At 40.1% G+C, this 25182-nt stretch overlaps 1 protein-coding gene across 4 annotated transcripts in view; it reads left to right on the top strand.

Moving 5' to 3' along the window:
• The first annotated feature begins 13500 nt into the window (after positions 1–13500).
• Positions 13501–25182, top strand: part of CHRM2 (cholinergic receptor muscarinic 2) — a 93945-nt gene continuing 82263 nt past the window's right edge. For all 4 annotated transcript variants that reach the window (XM_003202425.5, XM_085229110.1, XM_085229096.1 and 1 more), the window contains exon 1: positions 13501–13797. The gene's annotated coding sequence lies outside the window, so the exon portion shown is untranslated. The remainder of the gene's footprint in view (positions 13798–25182) is intronic.

Genomic DNA, 25182 nt, shown 5'->3' with positions numbered 1-25182 from the left:
TACACATCAAAATTTATATATATAATTTATATATATATATACATCATTTATATCTATTCATCAGATTTATACATCTGAAGATAGATAATGATAACAATTACTACAATTGATCATTTCTTCACCCCTTATATTTACTGTCCGTATCCATGTCTACTATTTAGTCCCAGTGGAAGTATTGTGTACAGGATACATATTGAAGAGCATGTTTATTTGTTTGTGTTTTCAAAGTAGATGGTTTTGGGAACTTAATCTCCCTCATCACTATTGATCAGAGTGAAAAGCCTTCCTCCTCCTCCTCCTGAATGGCTGATTTCTTAGAATCACAAGTTGATGTTTTGACATAGATCTCTCAAAATAAGAAAACTTTTTCCAATGTCATAATCTTTCCAGTGCAGAACAAAAATAGATGATGAAACACTGACAGTGGTCACCAAGTGAAATTGGCATTCTCTAGCCTGCTCTAATTCCCACAGTTGTTTCACACACGAAACACATGAGTGTTACCTAGGTCATTCTGAACACATCTAACTGTGACTCTCTATGTAGTTCTTATGTCATGAACTGTCACAAATTTTTAGTTTGTCCTCAATTGTCATCAGTGAGGCTTACATTCAAATATTTTGTCCAAAAGAAAGATAACCCGTATTTATTTTATCCAATGGTAGCAACATTGGATGCACAACACTGTTTAATAACAACTCCATTTTTGCTAGATTCTGATAAATATATAAATACAAACATGCATACATATATACAATAACACAGAGGAATAAGTAAATTCAGCCACTTTCCTACTAAGAGTCATTTCTACTTAAAAAGCTCAGCTCTCCTGTGCAAAGTGTGGATAATCTGAAACCAGGGTATAAAGTATATCACCAAATAGCTAGAGTTCAGCTGCTCCTCTTCGTATTGTGTTCACTACAGCTAGAGTAGCTACTAATCATGTAGACATAATCAGAAGACACACACAGAGGCTGAAGACTAATCTAGAGATATAAAAATAACTAGAAAGATTAAGCACAGTGTGTCATTATTCCTCTGTATTGTTTTTATTATTATTATTATTAAATTTACAGCTTCCCAAAGAGTGAGCTATCTTCTGTGAACTTTCTACAGAAAGACCCAGGTCATGAAGTCTACAACATAACATGGAATAAAATGGATTTTTTTTTAGGATTAGACTTTCCAGCTTATCCTTCATAAGTCCAGAAGATGGCTTAGAATGATGAAAAGTAAATGTCTGTTCTGTCTCTTCTATAAATGTGTATGTATATGCATATGAACATACATAGTTTTCTTTTTAATTGTTATTATTGTCTGAAAGTAAAGACATTCTGGTCTTAGTTCTCCAACATATTTTGTTTAACTATAGTGCAGATAAAAGGCTGTATAAAATCCTGGAGTTTTTATAAAGAACACTTAAAATAGAATAGTTCCATTGCAAGGACACTTTAGAGATTTTCTAGTCCAATTGCCTGACTACATCAAAGTAACCAAAAGTTAAAACATATTATTGAGGTTGTTGCCCAAACACCTATTAAACACTGACAGGTTTGAGACACCAACCACCTCTATAGAAAACCTCTTCCAGAATTTAACCACCCTGACTGTAAAGATTGTTTTCCTAATGTCCAGTCTGAACTTCCAGTGGTGCAGCTTCCCTTCTTGTCTTTGATTACCAAGAAGAGTCTGACATTTTCTTCTCCAATTCCCTTCCTCAGGAAGAGGAATGTTGTAGTAAGGTTGCCTCTCAGCCTTCTCTTTTCCAGAATAGACAACCCAAATGTCCTTAACCTCTCATCATAAAATATGCCTTCCAGCCCTTTTATCAATTTTGACACCCTCCCCTGTACATTTTCAAGGATCTTAACTTCCTTTGCACATTGTGAAGATCAGAACTGTATTCAAGGTAAGATTGCAGTAATGTTAAATACAGCAGGATAACCAGCTCTTCTGACCAGCTGGCTATGTTGTGTTTAATGCATCCCAAAATACTGTTTACGCTCTTCTGTAAGCCAGGACACACTGCTGACTCATGTTGAGCCTGCTGTTACCAGCACACCCTGATTTCTTTCTGCAGAGCTGTTCTTAAGCTACTTATCACAGTTTGTATCTGCGTCTGTCATTAATCTGTCCCAGTTGCAGTACAAAATATTTTCCTTTGTTGAACCTCATGGCACTGATGATTGCTCAAAACTCTAACATATCTGGATCCCCTCCAAGGCCTCCTGTCCATCCAAAGAATCAACAGCATCTTCTAGTTTATTGCCATCAGCAAACTAGATGATTATGCATTACATTCCTGTATCCAAATCATTGCTGAAAAGTGGCCGCAAACTTGAGCCTTGGGAAAATCTAATAGTGACCATCTTCTAGCAAGATTTAGTCTTTATAACTAGAACATTTTGAGTTCTGCTTTTGGACCAGTTCATCACGCAGCATAACGTGAACCTGTTTGTCTCACAAATGGACAATTTGTCCAGAATGATACCATATAGATGATGATAACAAAGACCTTACTAAAATCCAAAAGATTGTATCTACTACTTTCCATTAAAGAAAGAGATCAGATTAGTAAGATAGGACTTTACCTTGATGAACTCATTCTGACTACATCTGATAATACCTTATTCTTTAACTGACTTTCAGTAATTCCCAGGAAAGTCTTTTTTCTAATTTTTTCAGGAACTGAGATTAGACTAAGAGATCTGTAATTTCCTGGGTCTTCTCTAATGTCCTTTTTGTAGATGGCTATAGGATTGGCTAACTTCTAGTCAGCAGAAACCTCACCATACTCTCACAGCCTTTGGTAAATTCTTGAAAGGGGTCAAAGAGTCCCCAAAGAATCTCTCTTTCTCCATAGAGACAACAAACATATAAACAAAAAACACCCTGTACCTTCTACTCCTTTGAGGGCTTGTATAATGTTCCACTACATTTTCTGTAGGCTGTACAAATGGTGCAATAAGGAATTGCTTAGCAAAGATCAGGGAAGTGTATAAATTATGATAATTTGATACTGCTGGTAGAAAAGATTATTTTATGAAAATACACTGTTTTTACCTAGCAGAATCCCACAGTGACAACTTAGATGGTGAAAGAACATATTTAAAGAAGTAGATTTTAGCTATTCCTCACTCTAAAACAATACAAGAAAAAGGCACTAATAGATCCAGGTCTCAAATTCTGAATAAGATTAACACGTTTTGATCTACAGTCTTGCTAGGACACCAAATAGTATTAAAAGTGTGCCTGAAACACACATTTCTAGAGTTCTCCAGAGCTTATTTGGTTTTCTTGGCCACATAAGATTCATTGCTGTTAATAATCATTGCAGCAATGTAGTACTTCAGCTGAGACCTTGCTCCTTCTAATTTAAAAGGCATATTAGAGAGGCTGCTTATGCTTGATCTAATACCAATGTGAACCACAAAGCCATTGTCGTATCTTCTCAAAAGATTTTGTTCCTTTCCATGCAAAGTAATTCAGCCAATAGGTCACTGCACAGAAATGTTAAAATAAGTAATTTCAAGAAGTATGGTATACAAATAGTGCCAGAAGGTCAATACATATGTTGCTCTGAAAGTAATACCTCCCATTTTTTTCCATGGAAATTACAACAGGCACAAAGAGCACAAGATCATTATTTGATAAAGTAATTTCTCAGCTACTAAAAAAACAGAACATGGCTTGTCTTTCACATCATTGTCATCACTGCTGAAACACATCACCCACCACCTCACTGTGCTCAGATCCACTGTTTGGTCTCCACAAATGTTCAAGAAATGTCAGTGAATGTCACTGGGTTCCTTTTTTTTCTGCACAGAGGAATTCAGTTACAACACATTTTCTTCATACTTCATTTCTATATCAGATGACATTTTGTCAGACTCCCTCTCTGCTATTATCTGTCACATGGCAACAACATTTAATGGAATATTAGTAAGAAGGTTCAACCTCTACTGCCATGCAATCCACACCCACCTCCAATATTGTTGGCCAAGATAATTAAATAGGAGGCATTACTTTAGGAGCAGCCATTCTATATTCTTCATCTGCCAAGACAAACTGCATCTGAAATTTTCATTGTTTTTCCTAACATTGTCATTATTATCATTATATATCATATAATTATCATTATCACTATGGAATCCTACTGATGGTAAATAAAAAGTAAAATGATATAAGGAAACAAATAATGGCTTCTAACTGTTGTGTTTCTTAGGCATTTTTAAGCCTACGAATAGGAATAGTGTTCAGTTCTCAGTAAAAAAGTTAAATTCTCCAAGATGCTTAGTAATATACTTTCTATGATCATGATGAAGATGAAGAAAGAAAAGAATAGGAAAAAAAAAGAGAGAGAGAGAGTAAAAAGAGTAAGAGTAAAAAGAGTAAAGTCATGAGTTGCAAAATATGTGAGAGTAACTTACCAATCTTATTTTGATTCTCAAAGATTGAGAAGCTGTTGATACACAGATGATAAATATCAATACAACTTCATTGCAGATGCTAGGAGCAGTCTGAGTAACTGCATTTGGTGGAGGGTTATAGTTATTTATTTATGTTTATTTATTTATTTATTTATTTATTTATTTTCAACAAATAAGCAGATAAAAAAAGGAACAATAATATGCTAGAATAAAGGAAATGAGAGTTAGAATACAGCACTTAACCATTAGGAATGAAAGTGTTTATAAATTAGTCCTGACAAAGGGGACTCAAAAGTTTAGTGAATAGAGAAGGAGGTTTATGTTGGTCTGGAAGCAATAGAAAAGGTAAGGAAAGGTGAATGCATTTAATAAGTTCAGTGGTTGAATAGTAAATGAGGTTCGGTGATGATAAATACATGGCAGTATATGCTGAATAAGAGGAAAAAAAAAAAAAAAAAAAGCTGATATAATTTGCTCAAATTTTTCAGTTAAACACACCAGTGGCAAGGATATAATTCCAGACAGGTTTGTGAGGATGTACTTAGTGTTCAGTAGAGCAAAGGCAGAAGGAGCCTAAACAATGAAGTTTACACTGATTTACGAAATAATAGAAGACAATCATATTAGAACATTATACAGGCCATCTATTTGTGTGGTGTGATTTTATCTGGAATTATGCATGCTATAAAATGACTTTGTCTTGAGTAAGATGCTGAAGAAGTAGAGGAGGATCAGGGAGTGGAAAATAACTGCCATGATACGTTCAAAAATAAAAAAATAAAAAATTCACAGAGAATCAGAGATCTTCAACAAAACAGTGAAGGAAAAAAAAAAGAGAGAGTTCTTAGCTTTAGAGAGAAATAATATGAATAAAGATCCAATGAATAAACCCAATATGTAGATGGAAAATTGTTCTTGCCTCTTGAGACACAAAAGCATGATGGAGGCCATCAGAGGTGAATTAAAAGGTATCAAATTCAAAACTGATAGAAGAAAATACAGTTTTCACAAAGTTAATTGAACTGTAGAAGACATAATTGCACTGTAATTCTCAGGTCAAGGATGACCTTGAGACTGAAAAATTTCATAAGGTACAAGGAAGAATAGGACATTTCTAGGCATCCAGCATTATTCTAAATTATGGTAATTAATGCTAAGACAAACAGTACAAGAGATGAGGAAAAACATGTAGGTGAACATGCACCTGTAGTTCTTTGTTTAGAAAGAGACTTAATAGAAGAAGCAGATTACTTCATACTTTGGGGAGCAAGTACTTTGTTATTCCTACAGAAATACTTCTGGCTATTCTTGACAGTCTACAGATTGGGAATTCTTTACTTCTCTAGTTCTATGAGTATGAATAACACCAAAGACTTCAAAAGAAATTCCAACTGTAAAGCAGAAGAAGTAAACATTGTAGAGACAACAAATATGAAACTCTGTTCGAAGTGCAAAGGAAAAAGAAATCAAGGTGTATTTCTAAAGCCGCTTCTACAGAGGACAATGAAATGTGATGCAGAAATGTCCAGGCTGACCCTTGGAGATATGACACATCACAAAGTGATCTGCAGTGACCGGGGAGATACCAGCTCAGGTACTGAAAGCAGAGATTTTCAACAGCATGGAGTTTTATCTAAGCCAGACTTGCTCCATATGGGAGCTAATTAGACAATATCATGCTAATTATAGAAGCACTTCTGTCTCTGAAAGTGCAAGATTCTGTGCAGTGCAAAGCCCTGGTGAGTGTGTCTCTTGTGTTATTACCAGTGGATGAAAGGAGAAGCATAGGACAGAGAGCTATTGTTCCCTACCACGATGAGTGTTGTTTGCCCCAGCATACATAACAAATGGGATTTCTTTCATTCTGATTCTCATCAGCAGTTCATTAGGCACTAAGAAGGAGAAGGTGATATCCATGATTGTTAATGGAATGTTCTTGTTATATCTGCTTTAAAAGAACTTTATTATTGTTAATATTTGAATTCTCACCTCAGCTGTGTACGTGTCACAACCTTAAACCACTTGAACAGGCAATGAAGTTTTAAGTTCTCCTGTAACAGTCATTGCTCCAGTAAGTTTAACTAGACAGAGAGTAGAACAGTCTTAGGAGTAAAAAGTCAGAGAAAATGAGTATCCCAAGGCAAAATTATCACTGGGAACATAGAGTGTGGACTGCAACTCCTGTACCTCCAGAAGGATTGTATTCATCTTGCTGTTTTAGTTTTCTATCAGAATTGATTCAAGCTGCCTACTGGAGTAGAGTGTTATATATATATATATATACATATATATATATATATAGGGAAGCACAATTTAGAAATTCTGCATCAAGATTCCTAAGCTTTGGAATACAGTCATTCATTATGTATGTGTTTAGGTGAGTAGTACCAGTTCTAAAGTGACTTTGAACAAGCTTTATGGCAGAATTGCCAGTACCTAGGGGAAGCCCTAGAGAGATACCCTGAAGGAGATCTTCGTTCATGTGCTTGAAGTGCCTAAAGAGCAGCCAGAGCCCTTGACTCCGTGCCTGGTGAAGACACGCATTCATGACTCTCTTCATAAAGTAATATTTGTGTGAAAATATTTCCCATAGAACAGTGGTCCTCTTTATATCTCTCCACTAATCTAACAGTCCTTGGTGCTCCTCTGGAGTCCCAGGAGCTCTGAGAAAAGCTGACATTTGAAATGCCCCCTGCCTTTTCCTAGGTAATTAAAATAAAAAGAAACACATGACTTGCCTAACACCTGCCTTCCTATGACCAGACCTTAGCCGTGTATATAATGGGAGTGAAGTGAGTAGGTTTCTAGTGGCTGTGAATCCATGCAGAAAAGTTCCACAGACATTTTTGCAATAACATAGCTATTTGCTTGAAGTCTGGATGAAAATGACTTATTCATAATCCTGAGTTTCATATTACTCTGTTTTTCAGGGTGTGTTCGAGCTTCCCTTACACATGCAAAGGACATGATGAAATCTTCCTCATTTCAAGCCACTGACTCCAGGAAATGGGTATATGCAATGCACAGAACCAGCCCTCTCTGGCTCACCGCAAACAGTCGTCTTCCAAGGGATGCATTAAAAACAACAGATGTGGCCTGAAAGAACAACATACCAGATGTGCAGTTGATTATTGGTTTGCGTTTACCTAAACAGCTGCAAACAGGCACATGAGCAACAGCTTATGCTCACAGACGTGCGTGTGACTCACAGACACACCAACAAACACTCAGGCACACTAGCAGGCACACAGACACGCCAACGGACGCATCCCGCGGCCGGCCGGCTGCTCTCCAGGGTGCTGCATTCGGCTGCCCCGCGCTCCTCCGGAGGCTCCCTTTATTTTGTTTTTGTTTTTGCTTTTGTTTTTTGTTTTTGTTTTGTTTTTGGTTTTTGTGTTTTTTGTTGTTTTTTTTTGTTGTTTTTTGTTTTTGTTTTTTTGTTTTTGTTTCCAATCAGAGGCACTTCAAGCTAAAATGCCCAGACGTTTGGGTCAAAGATGTTCTTTTCTTCTATGTGCAACGTTAAAAAAAACTTTTCTGCGATAGAACCCCCCCTACAAGCACACACACACACAAGCACTTTGGAGATCATTTAATTCAACTCTTGGCTTTTTTAGAGCCTTATGTTACAGCTATAATACATATCCTTTTATAAACATAAACATACAAGTGCTTGGTTCCTTTTTCACATTGTTTAACACTCAGATCACATAAATCAAGGCCATATATCTTCGAGTACTTTCTTCTTTGCTTTCTCCTGAAAGTCACACTTCTGTCGGCACTCAGATGTATTTCTGTCAGCGGTGAACATATGCTCTACTGGGAGCTTCATTTTTAGTAGCTGTCTTTCCAAGACTGGACAAAGACTACAAAGGTTATCAGCAAATATATTTTGTAGATTTCTCTGAAACAACTTTCAGAGATCTGTCCCACTCTGTAGTTACTCACTCAACTGGAACCCTGCAACATTTGCAAATAACAATTAGTCCTACACACAAAAATGCAGATCTGCATTTTCTGGGGCTTTATTATAGACAAACTATGTGCATGTTTGCATTAAAAATGCCTCCTCAGCTTTACAATGCCTAGCGGGATGTTCTTCCAGATACCTGTTTATCCCTAATATAACAGTAGGTTTGATTTTCCAGTTCACCACATATCTGCTCTGCACAAGAGGATACCAGTTTGGCTTTAAACATTAGACTGATCCTCGTCTCAGCCTGCTGGGAGTTTCAATTTCATCTGAGTGGTCTGTTTTAAATAATTCTTCATATGTCCAGCTTTTAGACTCAAAGGGACCCAGAAAACCCCATATTCATGTAGAGAAAAGGGAAATAAAAGTTAGGTAGTTTTTGCTAGCATGGCAGTGCTTAATGTTGCTGGCCAGTAAAAACAATGCATCTCTTTGCTGTCTGTGTTGGAGGGCTCAGGGCTTTCACCAGGGAAGGAGAAATCAAGAAGTTCCTTTATCCTTAGCACTGTCAAACTGGAAGCTGAGATATGTCAGTACTTCAGTGACATCCCTCATCAGATTCTGTTTTATAACGCTCTTATGAACACACTACTCTGGGCACAGTTAAGTGATTACATGTTCTTTTCTGTTAATGGTTTGGCCATCCGTTTGTTTAACTCATTTAATATCCGCTGGTAAATGCCTATTAATGATTTATTTGCATGGAGCCTTTTTCACTGTTATCTTGTTCTGTATTTGTTAGTTATTTTTTTCTCACTCTCTGCGTTTCATACTGTTAGTATTATTTTCTGGTTCATTGTCTCATTCTCTCCAGTATTTTATATGTATTTTATATACCTGTCATCTGTCAAATGCCTGCCTCCCTCATGTGCAAAATCATTAAAGTCATCTGTCTGGTATAATGCTGGAGGTAAATGAGTTTGGAAGCCCCAGAGTGGACTAAATAGCAGTGGAAGAGTGTGACAGATCCTCTCAGCACAGTAGGGGACCAAGAGCAGGGTTTGGGGCAGCATTCTCAGGCACCCATCCCTGCCAGGAGTGATCTGCCCACTCGTGCTAGGTGAGCCCTGGGTCCCCAGGTCTTGGTTTTCACCTTTAATAACCTTAGGACAAATTCTTATTTTCAGGAATCTCCAACAGAGAGATTAAGGCTTCTAATTTGTCTTCCCAGTCCCAAGGGCCAAAAATAAGTTCAAAATCTTCAAGGAGAGAGGTATCCTGAAGATACCTATCGTGATGCTGGGATGAAAAGGAAGATAGCAGGAGGGGTGCTTTCCTTTGTCTCTGTACAACATGGAGATTGGAAAGGAAGGAAAGGAAGCAAAAACTTTCTTCTGGGGCCTGCCCTTCCCTCATAACCCCTTATCCAACCCTCCAGCAAGGGAGTGAAATAGGCACTAAGGTTGCTGAGGAAGGGCTTCCATGTCGTGAGAGCGCTAGGAGGATTTGTCTCGGCATTTTATCCCAAGCCCATTTGTAATTTTACTGGCCCTTGAGAGGACCTTTATCCCTGCAGATGTTTCTATTGACCCTGGGTGCATGTGGGGGTTGAAAAGAAGAGGCACCACAACCCTGAGCATAATAGAAAAGATCGCCATGGAAGTGGTCCACAGGGACATCCCTCCTCCCTGTCTGCCCTTTGACCACCCAAGCTATAAAACACTCAGGGCTTGTATTCTCAGAGCTCACCCCAACAGGGTAGCTATCTGCCAGAGACAAGCAGATATCTGGGAGATGTGAAGATAAAGGCAGGAAACAGTCTGGCTAATTCTCATTAGAGATCAATTGGCAGCACTGGATATGGAAATAATTTCTTTTGTAAATCTCCTCAATGAAAGTTGTTGTCTCAGCTTCCTCTCCCCAGGAGCATCTCTCAGTTCCTCTGCAAGAGCTGAAAATCATCACTGGTAAATATTCTCATTCTCTTGCACTTTTTTCTTGTTGTTGTTCTATGAGTGAAGGGGCTAAGCAGTTTGTTCTGTGATTTTCCAGTGGATTTATCTATACAGATGCTTACTACAATGTAGATGCACATAAATGGGGAGGGGTGTGCATTTTAAATGTCCTAAGCTTAGGAGCAACTTTTTTTTTTTTGTTTTTTTGTTTTTTTTTTCCCACTTAGGAGGTGTGTTTAACACGTAGCACTCTAAAGAGAAGAGCTACTAATAACAGAGTCTCTGTCAAACTCCAAAGGCGCTGCTTACCACGGAGTTGCCGGGTGCCATCACGATGTAGTGACTGAGATGATTACGAGCACGGCTCCGCGGACACAGGAAGGCAGGTCTGCACACACAGCGCTTTTCCAGGAGAGCTGAAATCTCTCTTCTCCCCGGTCGGGCTGCAGAAAAGGCAAGGGAGGGGGCTATTGTAGGCTTTCCGTTATCGACCTTTTCTTGGTAAATCACAGTGCGGGGATACGTATGGGGAAGGGAGATGCTCCCAGGCGTGGGAGACTTGCGTGGAGGGAATGCCCTGCAGTTCTGCAGCCGAGAGCCCTCACGGCGCCGGGCAGCGCGGCATTGGGGAGCCCCCTGCAGCCGGATGGAGCCGCGCCGAGCCACAGCCACCTCCTGGCTGGCTGCGCCGTGGAAAGCAGAGAGCTGCTGGAGGTGGGCAGGGCCGAGGCTTGGGCCCCTTTCCTGCCAAGGGAGGGATATCCCCAAAGGGCGCTGCCAGGGGGCTTGTGCTGTTGCCGAGGAGTGGTCTTGCCCTTTCCCTCCTCCTCACTTTGGAAAGGGCTGACCCGTGTAGGCTGTTACTGAGCTCTAATTAAATATCTGAAAATCAATGTGCTCAATCAAACACTCACAACGTTCCTGGGAGGGAAAAATAATAATAACAATAATAATAAGGGGAAGAGGGGGCAGGCATTGTCCCTTTTAAAGCTGATGATGATCTTGATTAATGAATGCTGAATTATTCACTCAAGTGCCAAGGTCTTAGTCTTCATGGGAGGGTCAGCTTTGGGGTAGCTGTTCACTGTCCCAGAGGAGCAGTCCTACAGGGCCACAACATGCCCACAGCTTACTTCAGACCTTCCAGTGTCAAATCAGATATCCTTTTCTGGCAACTCGTCTGAGGTGGCTGGACAGCTATCTATTAACTCTACTGTGAAATCCGGGCAAAATGTCCTACATGTTCAGGAAAAAAAAAAAAAAAAAGGCTCTCAGGCCAGAACTCAACTGACCTGATGCTCCTGAAGAGTTACAGAGTTACAGGTGATCCAAGAATTCAACAATTACACCTTGTGAAAGTGCTCTCAAGTAGAGAAACACACTTGTGTAACACTGAAACATGAGTGCCTTCAAATCTCAGAGCTCCTTGCCTGTGGGTGAGCCAGGCCAGAGCAGGAGATGCACTCACCCCAGGGCCCAGCAGAAAATTCCAGAATCCTGGTACCTTTTGGAGGGTAAAACCAATGATGAGGTCTATCCAGGAACAGCTAAATTTCTGCAAGTACTCTAGGCAGCTTCTCTGCTCAGAACTAACCCATAACAAGAAATAACTTCTTCAAAGTGAAGGGAGGAGGCTGGAGAGGAGAGGAGAGGAGAGGAGAGGAGAGGAGAGGAGAGGAGAGGAGAGGAGAGGAGAGGAGAGGAGAGGAGAGGAGAGGAGAGGAGAGGAGAGGAGAGGAGAGGAGAGGAGAGGAGAGGAGAGGAGAGGAGAGGAGAGGAGAGGAGAGGAGAGGAGTTTAGTGGGCAGTACATCCAGTGGTCCTTCAAGAAGGGAGCTGGGGTGTGGAAGGCAGTGCATACAGTACTCAGGCAGAAACTGGGATCATCTTCACAGTGTTCCCCTCTCCTCTTTGTTCTCCACCTCTGCCCTCTCAATCTTTGTTCTATAGATCAGATGAACTCCCTTCTTCTGTTTGCCACCCCAGCAGCCCTGACTCTTAGGGAAGAAAAACCACCACCCCAGCCCACAAATCCATTCTGGTCCAGATCAAAGACAAAACAGACTTGAAGATATTTAGATCTAGATTATTTCCACAGAACCTGCAAGTTCCCTAAAGCAAAGTAAATACTTCTCAGCCTAATGACTATTAATTAAAAGGGAGTGCTTTACACCCAAGGAGAATTAATTGTTGTTCACAAAATGTATCTCTTTCCCCTAATTGGTTTGTCATTGTGCTGGGGAAGCAACATCCCATGAATATTTCAACACAATAATCAGTTTAAAAAACTAAACTGGATTTAGTACATTTTCCCCATAGCGCACACAGACTCCAATGGCTGCAATAATCTAAAACCCAGATCTCTTTCTCTCTTTCTCCTCCCATATATCAATTGAGACTTAGAGCTATCATGGTATGGCAAAAAAAAAAAAAAAAAAAAAAAAAAAAAAAAAAAACAGAAATAAAGTGGGAAGTTTTGAGCTGAAAAATGGGGAAGAGGTAACAAAAAAAAATCAGCTCAGATGTGCAAATTGTAGATAAAGACTTCTGATGAAGAAGAGGGGAGTGTCTGATGAGGAAGAGGGGAGAGTGCATTGAGAGATAACAAGAATCAGTAATTTCTATTCAGCAAAGCCACCAAATCAGAAAGCAGTGCTGATCTTATTGGAGGAGAGCCTTCAACAGCAACTAATCCTGTCATATTGAAAGAAAATTGTAAATGTTCTCTGCAGAAATTGCCTGCCCATTGCAGCTAATCGAGCCCACTTGGCGTTCGCACACCCACACACAGCACGCAGCACCCGGACCCACAGCCACACAGCTACCAGCACTGTGAGATGCTCACCCGGGCCCCTCCATCCCCTCCTTGCTGCCAACCCTCATGAAGGTGGCAGCTTGTCCTCATTTCCTTAGGAGCGTTGGGGGAAATAGGAATTACCATCGGCTCGCTTATGAGTCCCAGTATCCGCTATTTTTAAATTCTTCAGTTTTGTCTAAACCTTTAAGCTAGGTTTGATAGCTCTACGTATGTATGTGTGTGTGTGTGTGTATGTGCATACATACATATGTATATATATGTATTTAAAAGCTGAACTTGGCTGAGCTGGAGCAGACTCCCAAGGGCCAGTGCCGCGGAGAGAGTGCGGTGTGTGTGTGTGTGTGTGCCTGCGCATGTGGGAGGGAGAGAGCGAGCGAGGGAGAGACAAAAACTCCATCAACCCGGACAATGCCACCTCTCGTTTAATGCTTCCCAACTGTTATTCTTTCCCCTCATTATCACGGCACCAAGTAATCTGTCTTTCCCCCCCTCTAACTCCCCCCTCCCCTCCCTCCTCCCCTCTTGGAAGATATGGAAGAGAAAGATAAAGCGGCTGCCTGCGGGCGCTGATGCGCGCAGCTCGCATGCCTCTGCCGCCGGAGCCGGGGCCACTCTGCAGCCGCCTCTCGCAAAGAGCCGCTTGCCGCGGGATGGGATGCAACTTCTGGTGATTGGATCACAGGTAGGAAAGCTTCGCTATTTCATTGACGTTTGCTCTCTCTCTCTCTCTCTCTCTCTTTTTTTCCTTCCTCTTCCTTTTTTCTTGTTCTTTCGGTCTTTATTTTAGTCTTCTTTCCCCCCACCTTCTCTTTCTCGCCTTCTAACCTCCTCCCCTTCCTCGCCGCACCTACAGTTTCATCTGCTGCTGTCATAGAAAAGCTCCCGCCAAGAAAATAATGTCCAAGAAACGAGCTTACGTTTTGCTTTCTAATAGAAGGAGCAGAGCAAAACAAAGGGAAACTTTTGCTGAAAGGGTCCATCGCGGTGCTGTCATCGGGGGTTGGGAGCGAGGGGAGAGAAGGCAAAGCCCCAGCAGAGCTTTCCTCTGCTGAGTTACAGCTGTGATACTCATCCCGGAACCGAGGCTAAATGGTACAGCCAGGAAGGAGAGACGCGGTAACCTGATTTAGGGAAATCTTCACATTTACCAAGCGCTCCTCAAGTTGGTTTATTTTTTTGTTTATTTTTGTTTTAATAATGTAAATGCTGCGTTCCGACGCAGGAACATCTCCCGGGCTACTCTTCCCAAATCTTTCTGTGACATGTTTGTCGGTGACTCCCGCAAAATGTCCTCAGGAGCTGAGAGCGGAGCCTGCCCTAGGAGTGGGGAGGGCAGAGATGGAGCCGGGGCAATAGGAAAAGGAGGCTTTTTTCGTGCCAATGCGGTTCCTCACCCTCAGCACCCCTCGTAAGGTCTGTGCATCTGTTCAGGGTCTGCGCCCATCTCCGTGGCCTCAGGTCTCTGGAGGAGGAGGGGTGCAGGGGGAGCCGAACGTGGGGTGTCACCAGAGGTGAGGAAGGCAGGGGGCTTCCCCGGTTCCAATCTCCCTTCTCTGAGTCGGTGTCCTTGGGGTCCAGTTCCTGGTGGATGCGGGGGAGGCGGTGAGGATGCTCCAGGGTCGGGCTCAGCGCTACCCGCTACCACGGCTCGACTGATCTTCCTGGGAGGGCTGAGCCGGTCCCGGCTGCTCCTCCGGGCTCCTTCTGCTCTGGGCCGCCGCTACGGGGTGCCTGCGGCAGGGAGGCGGTGGGAACAAGAATGCCTCCCGGACTGCCCCGGGTGCTGTGGTCTAAGTTACCCCCCATTCCTCCAAAGTCCAGCCATTTCCGGGGCTCTGGAGGGCCAAAGTGTTGCCTTGCCCCACTGGCGAGTTTCTTACAAGTGTTCCTTCACTCTCGGCGGGGAGGCTGCCGTTCACCTGGGGTCCCGCAGAGCCGCCAGGCGTGTAGGTCCTTCCCAGGAGCCTCGGGGTGATTCTCCCCTTCGGTGGAGAATGGACAGGGGACTTTTCCCACACTCCAGAAAAACTCTTTTTATCCATATATTTTTCAAGTGTTTAAGTTCCTTTAGGCAATCTGTTTTTCTGGAACAGGAGGATGGGGAGAGGGGTATTTCTTGCTGCAAATTCAGCAGAAGTACATATCCCCACTTACATGTGTGTTTGCTCATCTTTCCTTTGCATTAGAGAAAAAGGTGAGAGGAAAGAAAAAAGAGGGGCTTGACAGTGAGCTTTAGCAGGTTTTTTTTTTTTTTTTTTTTTTTTTTTTTTTGAGATTGTCAATGAGGAAGGTTAATAGGGGAGATTAGGACTAGGCACTTTGTCTGCTTTTATGGTATTGCATTGCCTGCAATCTCAGCTCTGTCTAAATACATGCCAGCCTCAATTACATAGTTTATGACACCAACCGTTTTCAATGACTCGTCTATAAACCGTGTTATGCTGTGCAGAGTCTGCTCTCTCTCCTTTAGGCTTTTTGATTATAACTTTGGTTGAGCTTCCCCTTTCCAGGACCTCTGGATTGCAAAAGCAACCCCGTTTGCTTTTGCATCTGGAGAGTGAGAAGTTGTACCATAGTTTTGCCAGCTTGTCAAGCCTGCATCCTGCTGAGCTGCCCTCTCTGTGCCAGCTCAAAGTGCTCAGTGATTTCCTGGTGTAGTCCACCAGGAAAAAGGGATTCGTACATGGGAAGGTGATCTGGGCTAGTCCCACTTCAATTATTTTGGAGGGAGAGAGAAATAATAAAAAGAAAAGGTCACAGTCTTCTCCGATCCAAAACCAAGATCTTAGGAAATTACAGAACCACTTGTTCTCAGACCTTGGCCAGAGCTTGGGGAGATCTGAATCACCCATGGTCAGAAACATCCTAAGGAGATGGAAGGGGTGGTAGTCATGCTGTTCCATGTCACTGCTTCAAAGGAGGCCAAGTTGTGGAAAGAGGAAAACCAGTCACTGCTGAATAACTGTATCTATGAATGAAAGCGTGCTTTGTTTGTTTGTTTGTTTGTTCTTGCCTGCATGCACCACTATCATTTAAATTTTTTTTCCACCCCTGAGCGGAGTCTCTGTGTATGTTTCATGGCTCTCAGTTGCTCCACATGCTAGGATCCTTCAACCACCAGGTCTCTAATTCAATAGTTTTGTGAGGTGATCTACTGTGAAATCCCCCACTGTTGTCAGTTGTCCCAGATAATTACTCTGCCCCATTTTGTTTCTGTAACCCACTCACCTATTCACCCAGGTTTCCTCTGCTCCAGTAATATCATGACCTACATGCAAAAGAGTTGTTCTGGTCCTGTTTCCATAGCAATGCAACATGGGAAATGCACACAAACCAGTAATAATGAGGTAGATTCCCTTCCTCTGAAATCAAAACTTCTTTGAAAGTTGAGTGTGATTTAAAGGAAAGCAGGGATCTGAGGAGATTAGGATTTGCAGTTCAAAGCCCAGATTTCTGCGCCCTCTAGTGCCAGAGGCAGGCAAAGGAGAGCATCCCCAGGCACAGAGCATGCAAAACCTGGTAAAAAATTATTGAGGACAGAGAAAAAGAAATGATACAAAAAAAGAACATTTCACCCAATGTCTATTTCCATTCCATGCCTTCTATTCCATCGTCTAAATCCCAGCCTGAAAAAAAAAAAGGCAGGTTGGGATACAACTGACCGTTGTTCTGTCTTGTCTAGCCTAACACTGAAGGTTCCAGGGGGAGGGTTAAGCTATAGAGGATCTGATAGGAAGAAATTAGGGCCAGAACCATTAATTCACATATTTTGGACTATTCTGAGTTTGATCTTCACAGCTTGCAGCAACTTGCAGCTAATGGTTGGAGATTTGAAGGCATGGAAAAGGATTACTCACTTGTGAAAGTGCTGCCCTGACCTTGTATGGGCTCTTTGGATAGGTGGATGAGTGAGTAACAGTAATCAGTCTGAGAAAAGCTGAAGGGGCTTAAATCCAGCTCATATGAATGGCAGGGATAACTTTTTCACAAATGCTTGTAGCCTTAAAAATGCTTACACTGGATGGTAGCATTTCAAGCCCCGTTAAATCTGAGTTCAGATTCCCTTCTCTAGGAACCAAGCTGCGAAGAGGACCAAGCACAGAGAACTACAAAAAATTGCTGTCACTAAATGAGACAATTAGCACCCTCCTCCTCTGTCTTCAGCAGTTCCTGTATTTTGACAGCATTCAGATTTGCCAGGATCTCCACAGCATTTCCTGAGTTCAACCTGCCCAAGATAAACTGGGAGTTATCTACTTGCCTGTCCTTGTCCCACTAGCTGAACGCCAATCTCTTGTGCCTAGTAGGCTGCATTCCCATTCCATACTAAACAGAATGACGATTGCTTATTCACTTATCTCACTGACTTTCTACATCTCCCTAAACAAACGTGCAGAATTAAAAGATGAGGGCATCCCTGAAATTGTATTAAAAAGCTGCATCCTTCTCCCATGACCCCAGAGCTTGTTTCCACTTAAATGCTTTTAGGCTGTGGAGTTGCTGATTATTTTAACTTTAAAGTTGTATCATTACCTGTATCTAAGACTGTCTATTCCCTGTGCAGAAAGATATGTATCAGCAGATGTTTCAAAGAGACATTTCTCATATAACACAATTTTAAGTCCCAAGAGGGTGGGACAGAATGAAGTGAGTTTTATCTCATTTCTATCAAGCACTTCCTAAAGAATGCCTGCCACTGAAACTTAAATACACAGTGGGATTTCAGTAGTTCATGTGCCTCGTGTATTCATTTTTAAGAAAATGATAATGACAGAATGAAGCGTATCATCACTTCAGGCCAGCTAGTTAGCTGCGTGCCTTCTGCCTATTTTCCTTCTGACAAGAAGCTTCTCAGATCCTGGGTTTTCTGGCATCTTGTTTGACTCCCTTGTTCCTTGGGCTATATTTTGACTCCTTGGGCTATATTCTGATCACATTTATACTCTTGCAAATCAAAGGTGATTGCCTTAGCTCCAATTACTTTTGTTTTATGCTAGCGCAATGGAGCTCAGGATTTAACTTTCATAGAAACATAGTAAATGTTGTAATTAGAATATGCCAATGTTTTGACAGCTGTTCATGGAATGGCTGTGAGTTGTCAGACTCTGCTGAAAGGGAAATGTAATGTGATAATGGACATTGGGAATGGGTGGAACACCTCTGAAAATGATGGCAATATAGATCTCTAATATGAGCCACAACACAGAGAGTTGAGAATTGATGTAAACCAGCATCTCCCCAGGTTTTCCTCACCCTCTTAAAAAGCATTGAACAAACTGTGGGCAGGTGTGGGATTTTTCTTTCTTTGTTTTGAGAGAGATCTTTCTTCTAAATCATTGCAAAAATTAGTATTGGAAACCAAGGAGATAAAATAAGATAAAATAAACGTAGTCATGTAAAATAATTATCTTCCCAATTTCTCTGGCTTAGGTAGTTTGAACATATAAAGCTCTCTTGCTGTGATCTGCAAACTACAAAGATCAGTCCCTTCATATTTAGAATTCATTCCAGCATGGAAGAAAAAAACATAGCACAATTTATCCATAAAAAATGAGTTTCTGTTGCAGTCAGCAGTTGCACTTTCATAGTTACCTGAGAAATTTTCCCTTAGCATTGCAATAATAAATAGACTGAAGTCTATTTTATACTCATCTATCTCATATTTAGTCAATTAGAAACTAGAGAGGTCATATGTTGAAAATGATTCACAAATTTTTTCATGAATAATGGCCACAGGCTCATTCCACTATGATTTCTGGAGTCATTCCGTACAAGTGGGTAACCAATGATTTATTCATGAAAATATTCATACATCTCAAAATTTTCATGAACATTAGCATGAATAATTAATGGAGTTGTGTTATTTGTTATCATTACTCATTTTTATTCTATTAAAAAAAACTTGTCATTCAGTTAAAGAACATTAGAATATGATCATTGTAGTGTTGGATTAGGTAGGTGTGTTGTCTTGTCCAGTATTATGTCTCTGTCAATGCCCTTTACCACATGTTTCAGAGGAAGGTGCAGAATATGCCATCCTAGATAAATTTGCTGTCCTTAAGTTAAATGCTTTCTTAATACCTACCAATTTGCAGTTGTTTGCTGCTCAGAAACCACTTCCAAATGAAAACTGATACCCACATTCCCCAACAAATGGAAATCTCCACTAGTTCTAGACAAACTGCAGATATTCTCGCCAGACAGATAAACAGCTAATATAGTTTTACCTCTCAGTAAGCTTCCTACCTCAGTGATAGCATGCAAGAGTGAGTTCAGTAGGTTAATTACATACTTTCTTGGGAAAATCACACTCCAAATAAATTTTGATCTATTTAAATTAGTTGTCCTTCAGTGCTATCATTACCCCTCTGTTATACAATGTGAAAATGCCAACTGGACAACTCAGTTCATTGTTTAAGTACCATTAATTTTCTCAGCCACGAACCTTCTAGCTCTTTTCTTCTCTCACTTAGACAATTCCAAGCTTCCCAGTCACTATGCATGTCTTAAAAACACCAATTCTTCCATCTCCTTTTTTTCACTTGCCAACATGGGCACTTTTTTTCCAGATCAGGACTATTCACTCACACAGTTTTCATATTGGCATTTTTTAATCCATCTGCTTTTATTTGTTGAGTTTTTGCCTTTTTTGACTGCTGCCATGATTAAACAGATTTTGTCAGTGAGTTCACAGTTATGTCAAGATCCTTCCTTAAGTGATCAGAAAGTTTCTTTGTGTTTTACTCCACCCGTGTTTGTTCTGAATCAATCAACATGTATTTCCATTTGATATCAGAATGCTCAAGCTCATCCAGCTTAATTGGTGTACTCTGAAATGCTTCAGTCCTTACATTTTCTAACAGCAACTATCTCAGTAAACATGATATACTTGATACAGAATCATGGACAGACCATCTTCTAAAATCTTTTGAAGTGAAAAATTATAATTCGTATGTAGTTTTTCTTTTCTCTCTCCTAGATGGTTTCTAAGTTGTAATAATAAACAACTAACTTTATAATGACTTAATTTCTTCAAAAAATGTCTCAAATAATTTAAGAAGACAAATATTCACATATATATGTATTTATTAGGTTATATTTCCTTGTCTGTTCACTTGATATTTCAAAGAATATACAGAAGGTACAGCATCTTTATTGGAAACAAGTTGATATTTTTCTCCCCTGTATGTAATTTTTGTTAGTTTCAGTAAATCTACCTGGAATTGAAATAAGACTTCATTACATAATACCTAGGATCTCTTGTCCTAAAGATAGGTATGCTAGTTGTTACACTTTAATCCTTCTGTAGTATATCTTACTTCAAGGACAGCTTGCATATTTTTGCTATCAGCTCATCCACTCCATTTTCAAATGCCTTCCAAACCTTTACATATATAACCACGAGATCCTTATGGCATGCTGCTGTTTAGTTTATCAGTTTGTTCCCCTTTCGACATTTCACATTCTGACAGCTCATGTCCTTTCTTGTCTTGGAAAAAAAAAAAAAAAATAGATCCAGGGAACACATTTGCACAGCACTGTTGGTGTGGCAGCTTATCCCAACAGATCATTTAGAAATTCTGTAATGTCTTTTTGACCATTATTTTTTCCCGTTATCTCCTGAATGCCCAGTAGAGTCCACTGGCTCCCTCAAAAACACAGTGAATTTAAGATCCTTCAAAATTGTCCTGCAGTTTCCTCCCTCTGCTTTGTCAATGCATCCTTAGACCTCTTCACTTGTAGATGACATTTTATTCATTTTTCATTACAATTTCTCTCTCTTTCTTATCTGGGGACTCCACTAGAGCCGAAGTAAAGCTATTTGTTTAGTTCAAACAGCACCGTGGATCTAAACACTTCACAAAAACATTTTTCCCCTCTCTTGTCTTTCAGTTAGCTTTCTGCATGATTTCCTTGAATCATAAACTGGTTGTTAATATCTCTGTTGATTTGAAACCACAGATTTTACTTTTCCTTACTTTTCTTCTGTCTTTTTTTTTTCTCTCTATTTTGTTTTTGCCTTCAGTGCTCTTTTAAGCCATTCACTAATTATAATCAGCTTTAATGTCGCTCTTAATATACTAATTAGTTCATTACTATTTGCTGGCCTGACTATATCATTTCTCCAGCTACTTAAGACCAAACTATTTACTGTTATGTACTCCAGTCATTCTGGAAATCACCTATAGATTTTTTTCTAATCTATTTGTAGCAGTTGACCTACCAATTACAAGTGAGTGAAGTCATTCACGATTACTACTTTATTGGACTTAGTTGCCTTTTTGATTTCTCTCCATACGTATCCCAGACATTTCCTTGAGAAAAATGCCTTGTGCAGGCATCAAAATTTAATTTTTTAAAAAAGGATATTTTATGCTTTTTAAACTGAAATTTTAAGCATAGCACCTGGACTGAGATCAAGTATATCACAGTCCAACTGCTTGAGCTTTGACATGTTTCTGTGACATGCCACAAAGCCTGTTCTGATGTTCTGTTTAGCGGGTACCCTAAAATCAACTCTTACTTTGTGTAGGCTTTGTCTCACCTTCCTGCAGTGGGGAAGATAGATCTTATTGGTCTCATGACAGTGTTGTAAGGATTCATTTGCTGCAGTCAGGTATGGAGGTTGCGCTGTGGTACTAGTACATGAAAATTGGAGGAGAAACACAACATCTACATTCTTTGCGCTGAGATGTTAGAAAGTTGAACTTACAGGAGCTGATTACCCAAAATGTTTCTTGTCAGAACAGAGGTCTAAATAAAATGTCGAGAACCTTTACAATAAAAACATCCCAAATACCCTAATCTCTCCAGATCTTGATGAGAAGGAAAGGATAAAATAACAAGTTCAATTTCATGGTGGTATTAGTGAAAGAGAATAGGAAGAGAAAAAGAGAGAGAGAGACTGAGCCTGAAGGATCCGGGTCAGGGACTTTGCTTAGTTTTGAGTGTTTTCAACATAGTTGGTGCTAAGTAGGGGTAAAATTGCTGGAGATAACAAGGCAATGAGATAATTATCTCATTTGGATCACAAATTACAACAGAGTTTTTCACAAAAGCAATATGGACCTGCTGGTTCTTCTTATACCCCTTAGTCCAACATGCATTTCTGACATAAAATAGAGTTGTTGAACTTTGAGACAGGACAAATAGGCTGAGCAACGTATGTGTGTGGACAGAAGGATTACACTTTTCTCCTCCATCTAAGGTCATTGAAAACTTTCATCTTCATCAGTGTGGTAGGTTGAGAGCAGTTCTACACACTTCAGTTCTTGTCTAGGTGATAAGATGTATTAAAAATGTTTGCATCAAACTCTCACTTTTCTATGTTTCTAGCAGCATTCTGTCATGGTGGACAATCCAGTTTACTCCATTTTGTACATAAAATGACATGACTACGAATTAACATATGTGTGGAATATGAAAGAAGATGAGGGCTGGTGCTAGGAAACTCAAAGAAGGTCTTACTTTGGAGTAAGGAGATAGACAATGTGACCCTCACTGAACTATGGAACTGTTCAGCATGAATGATGAGGGTGATACCTGTCCATAAATTCAGGGTTATTGACAATTAATTCAAACACCTCAGCAGAGACTTGGGAAAGTTTTTGTTCCTAGATAAGGACAGCTGGAGTCTAAAAAGCAGAGACCAAGCACTCCACCAGCTTTGAGCAGGAGGTAAACTGTATCCTGAGTGGGTTGATAATAGATGACATAACAAAGTCAAAGTACCAATTAAAAGCTTAGCCAACAGTCATATTTTTTGTGAATAAGTTTCTGAGCATTTATGGGACCTGGCTTATGTAACACATGACCTTTTGCCTGGTTACAACCACCAAAGACCCCACACCAGAACCTCAAATTAACACAGCACGTGAGTAGTATGAAATTTTAAAATGTATAGCAATTCTAGGGATAGGAAGGAACTTCATAGAAATTGTACGAATATTCATATGTTAAAATGTATGACATCTGTATGCTTTCAATTGTGGGTGTACATGCTGGGAAGGACTGATTCCCCATGCACCCAGTGCTGCAATAAAGTAATGTCAGCTTTCTAACCCACCATTTGGGTTGATGAGTTTTATTCCCAAATTTCAGTGGCAAGGGAACATCACATTTTAGTAGGAGGGTCTAGCAGTTAGATGTCTTCTCTGCTATTTGCTTTTCCATGCTGAGACTAAGCTGAATAGTGATCTCCTGATTTGTTGCAGGCATCTTTCACCCACACTAATTTTACTTTTCTAACAGTGAATTCTCAGCTGATGAAAGCTGTCAGAACATGAGTGACATGAAGAGAGACCATCACGAAACAAAGTGCTATATTTAACCTGGCAATTCCATGACTTCTCATACTTGACCTCGACCCCTGTCAGTGAAGATATGAACAGGGCACATTAGTTCTAAGGTTTCTTCCTTTAACCAAACATAAAAGGCTCCTAAATATAAGGAAAAGCAGATAACAAGGAAGGTAACACTAGTTACCCTTCTGCTTTTTACATTTATGATAGCCAGTATACTTAGCTGTCATCGGCAGGAAAGAACATATGAAGAGCTCATTGCTAAATTCTCATTTAAAATGTCTGTTTGATGTCTGCAAGCCATTTTCACAATCTTATCCACTGGGAGTAAATGTAGAGATTTTTACTGAAAGATTTTGACATCAGAAACATTTCCCTGCAAGGAGTATTTCAGTGTTATTATTCATTTTGCAATGCAATTCAGTAAGTGAAAAAAAAAAAGCCCATATATATACATATACACAATTAGAAAGAAGCAGGAAAGCAAAAAGAACAAAGATGAAGAAAACCATTTGGCTGTTTTGATTGAAGAAAACTTTTAACTTTCTTTCTTTAGCATAGAGAATCTATATTGCTTTCTTTGGAGCACAAGGAAATGCAAAATATCTGCCTTCTTTTGAATGGCAAATTTGACAATAAATAGCCCACATTATTTTCCTTATATTCTCTTCTACAATTAAAGTGAGGGGTGTGAATGACACATAACAAAAGAGAGGAGGAGCAATTTTGTTGTTATATCTTTTAGGCAATGCTGAATTCTTAGCTTCACAGCAGATTGCTGATGTGATGCCAAGGACAAAACCAGAAACCTCCTGTGCCTCAGATACTCAGGTGTATAAAATAACACTGCATTCTCCCATGCTTTTTCTGCCTTTCTTTAGATTTATTTAATTTGGCAGCACATACGTAAGAGCATACATTGAGGAACTTTACCCAAATCTGAGATTTGTAAAAATAATTTAAAGATATCACCTCTTTCAAACATTTGGTTTCTTCTCATCACTTTTAAAAATCATAAACTTATAACACAGATCTAATATTTCTCTTACGTGGGTAGCAAGACCCTTTCCACTCAGACTTGAGGGTTCTTGGCACAAGTAACTACATGCGGAATATCTCTCTGCAACCAACATCTGGAGTGAGTACATAAAAGATCACTTTTACTCCTCAAGACAAGAATTCTGCCCATGATACTGTAACAGGGGTACAGAGGAATTTTGTAAGATACACAGGAAGGTGATAAACATGATGAGAATTACTAACTTTCAAAGAGATGTTCAACAGGCTAGGACTCGTCATCCCAGAAATAATGTGACTGATGAGGAACATGTGTAGATGGAAACATTTGTGAAAGAAATGGAGAAGATGAGTAAGGGACTATTAAAGCTCTTTCACAATACAAGACCCAGAACTCTCAGGTGGAACTTAACAGGTGTGAGTTTAAAAAGCGTGGTTGAGCTGTGGTATTTTTCGTCATATATTATTTTACAGATTTCAGAAGTATAAATGAGTAAAAAAGTGATAAAACTGGACAGAATACTGAAAAACACACCTACATTATCAACTGCTTTGTGATGCAGATAAACCTACAGGATCACAATTTGTTTCAACCCAATAAAGGTTCCACTCTGTTTTTTCCTTTCATGAGTTCTTTGCTGCTGGCCACTTTTGAGAGAGAACAGCGAGAAAGATGGCTTAGTGACAGCTGCTCTTGCATTCAAAGAATCACTTCAAGTTTTCAGGATAGAGGTTCTCTAACTGTTTTA

Source organism: Meleagris gallopavo, chromosome 1 (assembly GCF_905368555.1).
Source record: "Meleagris gallopavo chromosome 1, MGAL_WU_HG_1.1, whole genome shotgun sequence".
NCBI lineage: Eukaryota > Metazoa > Chordata > Aves > Galliformes > Phasianidae > Meleagris > Meleagris gallopavo.
This window is presented reverse-complemented; position numbering and strand designations above follow the sequence as displayed.